The sequence below is a fragment of the Camelus ferus genome, chromosome 12 (assembly GCF_009834535.1).
Source record: "Camelus ferus isolate YT-003-E chromosome 12, BCGSAC_Cfer_1.0, whole genome shotgun sequence".
NCBI classification, from domain to species: domain Eukaryota; kingdom Metazoa; phylum Chordata; class Mammalia; order Artiodactyla; family Camelidae; genus Camelus; species Camelus ferus.
Genome location: NC_045707.1, coordinates 4,673,215 through 4,681,955, shown reverse-complemented (window position 1 = coordinate 4,681,955; position 8,741 = coordinate 4,673,215).

Below are 8,741 nucleotides of genomic sequence, written 5' to 3'. Positions count from 1 at the left end.
TTTAGGAGGTGAAATTGTCAGGACTGGACCATGGATTTGTTATGGGGGATGGTGGGAAGAGATGTGTCAAAGATTCCCCCAGATTTTTGGCAAGAACAGGTATGAAGAAAGAATTTTCAGTTTGGACATGTTGAGTTTGAGATGCTTTTGAGACATGCAAGAAAAGAAGTCAGCTCAGTCCTTAGAAGGCGAGGACTAGAGCTCAGAGCAGAGACTGAGGGGGAAAGACAACAGAGTGAGCAGCTGGAGAGGCGGGGGGAGCAGAGTGGCACAGAATCCAAGGTGAGGAGGGCGTGGGCAACAACATGATATGCTTTTGAGAGATCTAGTTAGAAGGTAACTAAAGAAGGTCCACTAGGTGTAGCAGTTCCCTTGGCCCAGGCAGTTCGGGTGGAATGGGAGGAGAGATACCCAGATGCAGTGAGTTGACAAATGGCTGGGGAGTGGAGACATGAAGACCTAGAGTTCTTCTTGGTTGGTTGACTGGGAAGAGGAAGAGAAGGGAACATGGGTTTGAGGGTGGATTTTTATTTTAGATTGGGAAAAACTTGAGCCCATTTAAATGTTGAAGAAAAGGCTTAATAGAGAAGAGGTGATATTCAGAAAGGGGAAGAGAGAAGCAGTCTAGGACTGTGATGGTGATTCACCATCTTGCTGTCCTACCAACACAGCTCCACATGGCCCAAGATGACTGTTTGAGGTCCAGCCATTTAGTCTGAGTCCAGCCAAGAAAGAGAAAGTTAGGAAGATAGCACTCACTTCCACTTTTTTTTTTTAAATTAACAAATACTTACTTGCAAGCAGTCTCTCTTCCTTTTTAAGGAGAACTCCAGAGGTTCCTCATGACGTTTCTCCTTTTATCTCAGTAACTGTAACCTAGCCCCATGGTCACATTTCACTGAATGGGCAGGCGGTCAGGAAATGCAGGCTTTGCACTGAGCTACAATGTGCCCAACTACAAATAGTTTCTGTTACTGAAAAAGGATTGGGAGATGAATACCAGGAGACTGTGAGGGTCTCTGCCATGAAGGAGGGTGGGAGGGGGTCTCAGTGGTTTGTCTGTTGTGGAAGAATCCAGAAATAATTAAGATTTGGAGTCCAACCCACTCCATTCTAATCCCTGCCCCATATCCTGTCACTTGTGTGACCTTGAACAAGCCACCTTCCCTCCCTGAGCCTCAGTATCTTGTTCTGTAAAATGGGGGCAGCAATCTACCTGGCAGAATAACTGTGAGGATTAAATGAGATACTGTGGGAAAGCCTGACCTGTGGTAGGCGTGGATGTTTATTACATTCAGATTACAATTTAATTTTTTTAAGCGAATAAACACATATTGGGCACCTAATGTAAGCCAGGTGCTTATTGGATGCTTTTTCATCATATACTTAATTTTACTTCTCACTCCAACCTGGTGAGATAGGTGTTCTAATCATCCTGATTTACAAAGCAGGAAACTCCAGTTCAGCAAGTCTTCCAACAAAGAAATGGCAGGATTTGAGCTCAGGTCTTCTGACTCTGTTGTGATATAATAAGAAATATATATTTCATCTTCATCCCAGTTCCTAGAATAGAGCTTCTAAAGGGTTTTGAAATTTCCTGATAGGATGATAGGAGCACCTTTTCTTATTCATAACAAGCACCTTCCCGCCATACTGGAGTTCACGATACTGAGATGACTGGTGGCTAGGTGCCCCTGGATAACTTCAGGGTAGGGGCTGATTGCAGAGGGGCCAGCCATGTGATTAGAGGATTGTACTTTCAGCCCCCTAGCCTGTTCTATCTCCATCTTCATGGCCCTCAGCAAATGAAAGCCCTTAAAATTTTTCTTGATTCTGTAGGGGAGGAAAACTTATTTCCTCTACCCTTCTAGGTTCTTTTTGGCTGGTCTAATATAATTAAATTGGCATAAGATGGATCAACAGGAGAAAAACAATCATTTGATTTAATACATATGGGAGACCCAGACATATGAGGTGCAAAGAAGTGACCAAAGCAGGCAGCTTTTACACCTTTTAGACAGATAATTATTTGTAAGGATTTGACAAAACGAAAGGGTTTTTGCTTGGGGTAGCAAATTAATGAAGAAGCAAAGTTTGTATATACTTCTTTCTTGGCCCTGAGGCCTTGACTTTCCTATTGTTGGTGATAAGGATGCCTCCTTCCTCCTGGTCCAAGGAGGATATCTTCACACGGGACGTTTATTTCCTGCTTTCAGGGGGATGAGGGAAGGTAAGAGTGTCCTTCCTGCACTGGCTGTTTCTCAAGAAACTTTAATTCAAAGTAATCAATATGCCAAAGCAGCATATTTGGGGGCAGCCTGCCCTGAACCACATCAATTCCCTCACCAAGAATCGCTCCCTCAGTCATTTTTGATCATTTAAAAAACCATAGTTGTTGTTTGGAGTGATCTTTCCGAAGCCAGGAACTATGGCAGTTCGGTGCTGGGTCTCCTCACAGGCCCCAGGGAAGCTGCTAGAGGAATGTGTGTGGCATCAAATTGGTTGAAGAGTCAGATAGAGATGAGTGGATATATTGGTAGATGAGGCAGTTGGGGGGCAGGCAGTCCCAAGGTCCCCAAGTGACTTACAGGGAAGCTGAGACTGCAATTTGGGGCTTCTAGACACCCCTCTCCCAAACACGTTTTTCCACCCTTGACCCCCTAACCAATGCCCTGTGATGGGTCCTCCTTCCAAAATTCCTTGGGTTTGATTTTTTCCAGGGAGCAAGAAGACACTGGGCTCAGCATACACTTGGAAGAACAAGCAATAAGTCAATGCCTCCTGTTTGCAGGACACTGAGCTCCCAGAGGGTGAGAGTGGATACAAGGAAGTCTGCTGTGGGCAGGCCCCCTTCTCCTCTGGGGACAATGTGCCTGGGAACCAAGCTGTAAAGTGAGTCCTGTTTTCTCCAGGACAGCCTCTGGGTCACACTGGGTTTTGCAGTCAATCTAAGACATGCTTCTGCTGGAGGAACAAAGATATCACAGGTACTGACCTGTATAACTGTTTAAACAGCCAGAGCCAGCTCTGGGCACCCAGATGGACAGGCCACCTGGCATGTTCGAGGGCCCTGATGAACTGTGCAGCGCACACATGGTCCAGGACATTGGGTAACTCCATACCACCACACCATGGCCTTTCCAGACCCCTGACAGCAGAGGAGCAAACAGCCATGCAGCTCGTAGGCCACCTCCTGGAAACTGGGAAGGGCTGTGCCCGAGGTTGGAACCGCCCCTGGTCATAAGGTCTGCAGCAAGGCCTTCTGTGCCTCCAGCCAGCTTCCCGCAGAGCCGGCAAATTCCTTCAGTCCTTTGTTTAGCCTCACACACAGCCCTGCGGGGAGTCTGGTTTGCAGATAACAACTTGGAAAAATGATGTTAAGGACACTAAAGAGTATTTGGAAGGGAGAATATCATATTCGCCCACATCCCACCATCCTCATCCTCACCTTCCCTTTGCCCTTCTCCCTCTTTTCTTGGTCAGCGTGTTGCCATGTGACTGTGTGGTCTTCATAGTGATCATCTTAATGGATGCACCAGAGTCCTTTGACTGGGTACCCCCTCCTTTTCAAATGGTAGCTAATAAGCTTGTTTCCAGTTGAGGGCTATTAGAAACAGCTCTGCAACACTCATTCATGTGATTAAAAACTATTTACTGAATTTCTTAGAGAAGCATAGTGAAATACATAAGGGGGAAATGATTGGCTTTCCAGTACTTTAGCAAAAGGAAAAAAGAAGAAAAAAGAAAGAAAGAAAAGGGGAGATAGAACCAACAGGACAAAATCAGTGTAATCTGGGTGTTATGGGATTTCATGGTGCCATGGTGCCATTCTCTCCCTTTTTTGTATATGTTTGAAAGTTTTCATAATAAAAAATTAAAAGTAGAAATGTGAACACAGTCTCTGTCCTCAGGGAGCTCACAGTCCTGCAGGGAAACAGACAAGAGGAAACAGGTCCCGGCAGATCAGTGTGACAGGGCTGGCACATGGACCCAGAGGAGGGTCACCTCCTCTGACTTAGGAAATCAGGGAAAGCTTCCCAGAGGAAGTGACATCTTAGTTGAGGCCTGAAGGATACATAGGAGGTGGTCAAATGACATGGAAAGGAAGGGTATTCTAGGCAGAGGTACTTGCAAGAGCAAGAAGTTGGTAGAGAAAGAAAATGCAGCAGCTAAAGCCTGGAGCGATGGTCTGTCTCACTTGAGCGTTGGTAAGGTTCAGCCAAAGCTGGAGCAGAGGGCAGGTGCTGGACAAATGGTGCTCTGGGAACTGTAGGAGTCTGGGGGCCTCCAGGTACCTGGCAGTTGGGGAACGATGTGATAGATCTGTATTTGAGGATGATCATTCTGATCACTGTGATCCTGGGTGCAGGGTGTGGGTGGTGGAGAGAGCCTGGGGCATCCCCAGGTTTGCAGCTTTTTACCTCTCCCAAATTACTCCTTTAAGATCATTTCCAGAATGCTCACCCTCACATTGTGCTCTCAGTTTCTCTGTGCACCACTGCTGTCTTCACTTCAGTTTACCTCTTCAAAGATGCTGTGGCCTTTTTGAAAGCAGGGACTAGGTCTTATTCATCTCTGCATTCCCAGTGTTTAGTACACAGCAGGGGCTAAATAAATGTTTTGTGAATGAATGACCTTTTATTGAGCACTTACCAAGTGCCAGGCTCTTTTCTCAGTTCTTTTCACGTATTACTTCGTGTGCAGGGTCATAATCACCCTTGTGGAATGTGTTACTATTACCCCTGGGTGGGATAGGCCATCAGACTATGATGCAGGTCTGAAAGTCTAACTCCTGGAGGGGTGGGAAGTGGGGGGTGGGAGGAGGGGTTGAGGAAGAAGGGTCTCAGATGGCAGATAGTACAGTCCTAGGAAAGTGTCAGCCAGGTTGCCTGGAAAGTCCTCTAGCCAAAGTCACTGGTTAAAGGAGTCCTGTGTCTCCTATGGGGACCGGGCTGCATTAGGTCCCCTTTGTTCAGTCACTGGCTGGGAGCAGCCCATTCCTGGAACCTCAGCAGAAAACGTGAGGGTGAATCTGGAAGAGCAGCGGCTGGAGCCATTCTGTCAATGATGTGCACAACCCCCATTTTACAGTCATGAAAACTGAGGCCCAGAGAAGTAAGGTCACTTGCCCGAGGTCACACAGCTAGGAATCAGTAGAGCACCTTTGCTTCAGAGGCCGTCTTTGTGACCCCCTACTCCATAATAGTGTTGTTATGGGTTGAATTGTGTCCCCTCCAAATTCATATGAAGTCCTAGCCCCCAGAACCTCAGAACATGACCTTATTTGGAAATAGGTCATTGCAGGTGTAATACATTAAGATGCCATCATATTGGAGAAGGGCAGGCCCCTAATCCAGGGTGACTGGTGTCCTTATAAGAAAGGGGAAATTTGGACACAGACGTATCTCAGGAAAGCCATGTAAACACAGAGGCAGACAGCGGTGCCACGTGCCTACTAGTCAGGGGACGTCAGAGGTCGTCAGGAAACCTTCCTCTATCCCTGACTTCTGGCCTCCAGAACTGTGAGACGGCTCGTTTGTGTTGTTGAAGCCAGGCTTGTGGTGCTCTGTTAGAGCGGCCCCAGGAAGCTAATGCAGGTGTGAACACTGTTAGCAGCAGCTGACCACGCAGAGATATCTGAGGTCGTAGGTTGAAAAGCAGCCACGGGCTTAGCAGGAAAAGCACTTGACGGGCCACTTCCTTGGGTCCTGGTTCTGCCCTTTTCCTAGCTGTGTGACTTCCTCTCTAAAGTGAAGCCGTAATACCTACTTCACGGGGTGTCACGGGTTCACAACACACCGGGGAGTCTATGCGAAGACATCCAAACCGTAAAAGGCAAGGTGGTGCTGTTATTACACAGAGGGAGACTGAGGCCCAGGGGGGATGACGTGACATCTAGAATTGGGCACAGCCATGATGTGAGCCAGGCCCCTTGGGATCCCCGGTGGATCTGGCTTCCTCTCGTCCTTGCCAACCCCCAGAAATGGCCCAGCGTGACAGGAGGAAATGTGCCCTGGCCCCCACCCAGCAGCGTGAACGAGGGTAGGATCCTTCCCAGGCTTAGCTCCAGCTCCCCACCTTGGTCGGTGGTGCTCCTGGCTGACACCCTGTCTTATGAAAATCCATTCTAGCTTTTCTCCTGTGGCTCAAGCCTCTAGAGGGTATCTGTGCAGGGTACTCCTCTGGCTAGCCACTCCCAGGACCCCATTGGGGCCACCCTCCTGCACCTGCGCCTCATCTCAGTCTGTGGAGGCTGCTGGCTTCCAAGGCATCCAAGGAAATCAGATCCTTCCTGAGTCCAGCCCAGTGCTACCAGGTGGCCCATCTGCCAGGCAGGCTGTTTCCCCACCTGGCAGCTTCTGGAGACAAGGCCTCTCCTTTCCAGCCCTCTAGACCCTTCATTGAGCCCCCCAGAGCCCCACTGCCCACCCTGGGTTTCAGGGGCCCAAAGGAAGGGGAGTTTGCTAGAAGATGGTCAAGAACTGACAAAGAAGAGCTATCTTTCCTGAGCATCCAGCAGGCTATGGAAAAAAGAAAGACCAGAGTTTGAGTCTCAGCTGGAGAACTACTAGCTGTGACCCTCCATTCAGCCACTCATTCAACAAAAACTTACCTGGCACCTACTGTGCATTATACCCTTAGAGAGCAGATATGCACGACTCTGGACACAGAGAGACGCGATTCAAGTCCAGCTCAGTCCTTTACTGTGTGACCTTAGATGAGTTGCTTAACCTCTCTGAGCTTCCTTTGCCTCATCAGTTAAATGGAAGTTATTGTATCATCCTTTTCTCAGGATTGCGGGGAAGATAGAGTAGATATAGGTAAAGATTTAGCATGTACCTGGCACCCAGTGGGTACTCGTAAATGGCCTTATTGCTGCTATAGAAGGTGCTGGAGGTTGAAAGTTAAGTAACATGGAGTCTCTGCCCTTGAGAAGCAAATGAGGAGAAAGATGAACATGAATCAGTGATTAGTAAACACACATGAGTTCAGGATAGAAGGACAGACATGCTGGATGGGGTAGGGGTGGGAAGGAGTAAAGAGGATGGAGAGGTGGAAATCCAAAAGGCTTCCCAGAGGCGGTGACAACCTTGGGCAATTTAGCTAATTTCTCTAAGCATCGCATCAATTGTTTATTTTCTTTAATGAGTAATCGTAGGCAAAACTGTAGTGACCAAAAGCAGATCAGTGTCTCCCAGAGATGCAGGGAAACAGTTGGATATCACTGTACATATTATTTTATAACCTGTTTTTTCCACTGAATATAATTTGAATGTTTTATTTCATTATTCTTCTGCAGTATAATTTTTATTTCCCTCACGGTATCCCATTGTAAAGACACAATCAAGTTTAATCAGTCAGTTCCGCTTGCGTGATGTCTCCATTGTTTCCTGTTTCTCAGGATTACACTCAAGGTTGCATTGTGTAGACCAAGATTTCTTAACCTTCACTGTGCAAGAATACCTCTGGCCACCTGGAGAAATCCCCCCTCTCAAAATAATATTGTAAAATGTATAAAATAATATATCAAAATTTACAAAGGAAACCAATTATATTGAAACACATTTATCAAAATATATTTTTTAATTGATTAATTAATTTATTTTTAATGGAGGTATTGGGGACTGAATCCTGGACCATGTGCATACTAAGCACACACTCTACTGCTGAGCTATGCCCACCCCCATCAAATGTATTTTTTCATTGGGCCACAGTGGTCCAAAGAAAGCGTGAGACCCATGGAGCAGAGCCGCCCCAGCAGACCAGGGAACCCACAGTGAGAAGCAGAGCTGCCCTGGCCATGCAGCCTGAAACACCCAGCCCCACCCTACCTGACCCAGCCACAATCAGCTGCAACCCCACCACACCCACAGATGTGTGATTTTGTTTTAAGCTAATGAGTTTTGGAATACTGTGTTACACAGCAAAGTCTACCTGATATAGTAGGAAAGGTTAGCCTTCCCACAGAAAGCATCAGCTAAGCTTGTAATTAAACCTGGAGCAGCAATGGCAAACAGGCGTATGCCCCACATCATTGGGGAACTACAAATTAAACAACGAGATACCACCACACACCTAATTAGAGTGGCTAAAATCCCAAATAGTGACACTACCAAAAGCCAGCAAGGATGTAGAGCAACAGGAATTTCCTTCATTGCTGGTGGGGATGCAAAATGGCACTGATACTTTGGAAGACAGTTTGGTGGTTCTTACCGTTACACATAGTCTTACCATATGATCCAGCAACTGTGCACCTTAGTACTTATCCTGAGTTGAAAATTACATCTGCACAAAAACCTGCACACAGATGTTTATAGAAACTTTTTCCGTGATTGCCTAAACTGAAGCAACCAAGATGTCCTTCACTAGGTGAAAGGATAAACAACTGCGGGACATCCAGACAATGGAATATTATCAGAGATAAAAAGAAGTGGGCTATCAACCTTCATGAAAAGACAGGGAGGGACCGTGACTGCATGTTGCCAAGTAATGAAGCCAGTCTGAAAAGGCCACATACTGTATGATTCCAGCTGTATGACATTCTGCAAAAGGCAAAACTAGAAATAGTGAAAAATCAGTGGTTCCAGGGGTTCAGGAAGAGAGGGAGGTGAAGCACAGGGCATTTCTAAGGCAAGGTAATATTCTGTATGTTACTGTAATGATGGATACGTGACATTATGTATCTGTAGGGTAAACTCTGGGGGCAGTGAGATAAGAAGTATGTGGGTCTGAAAGACAAA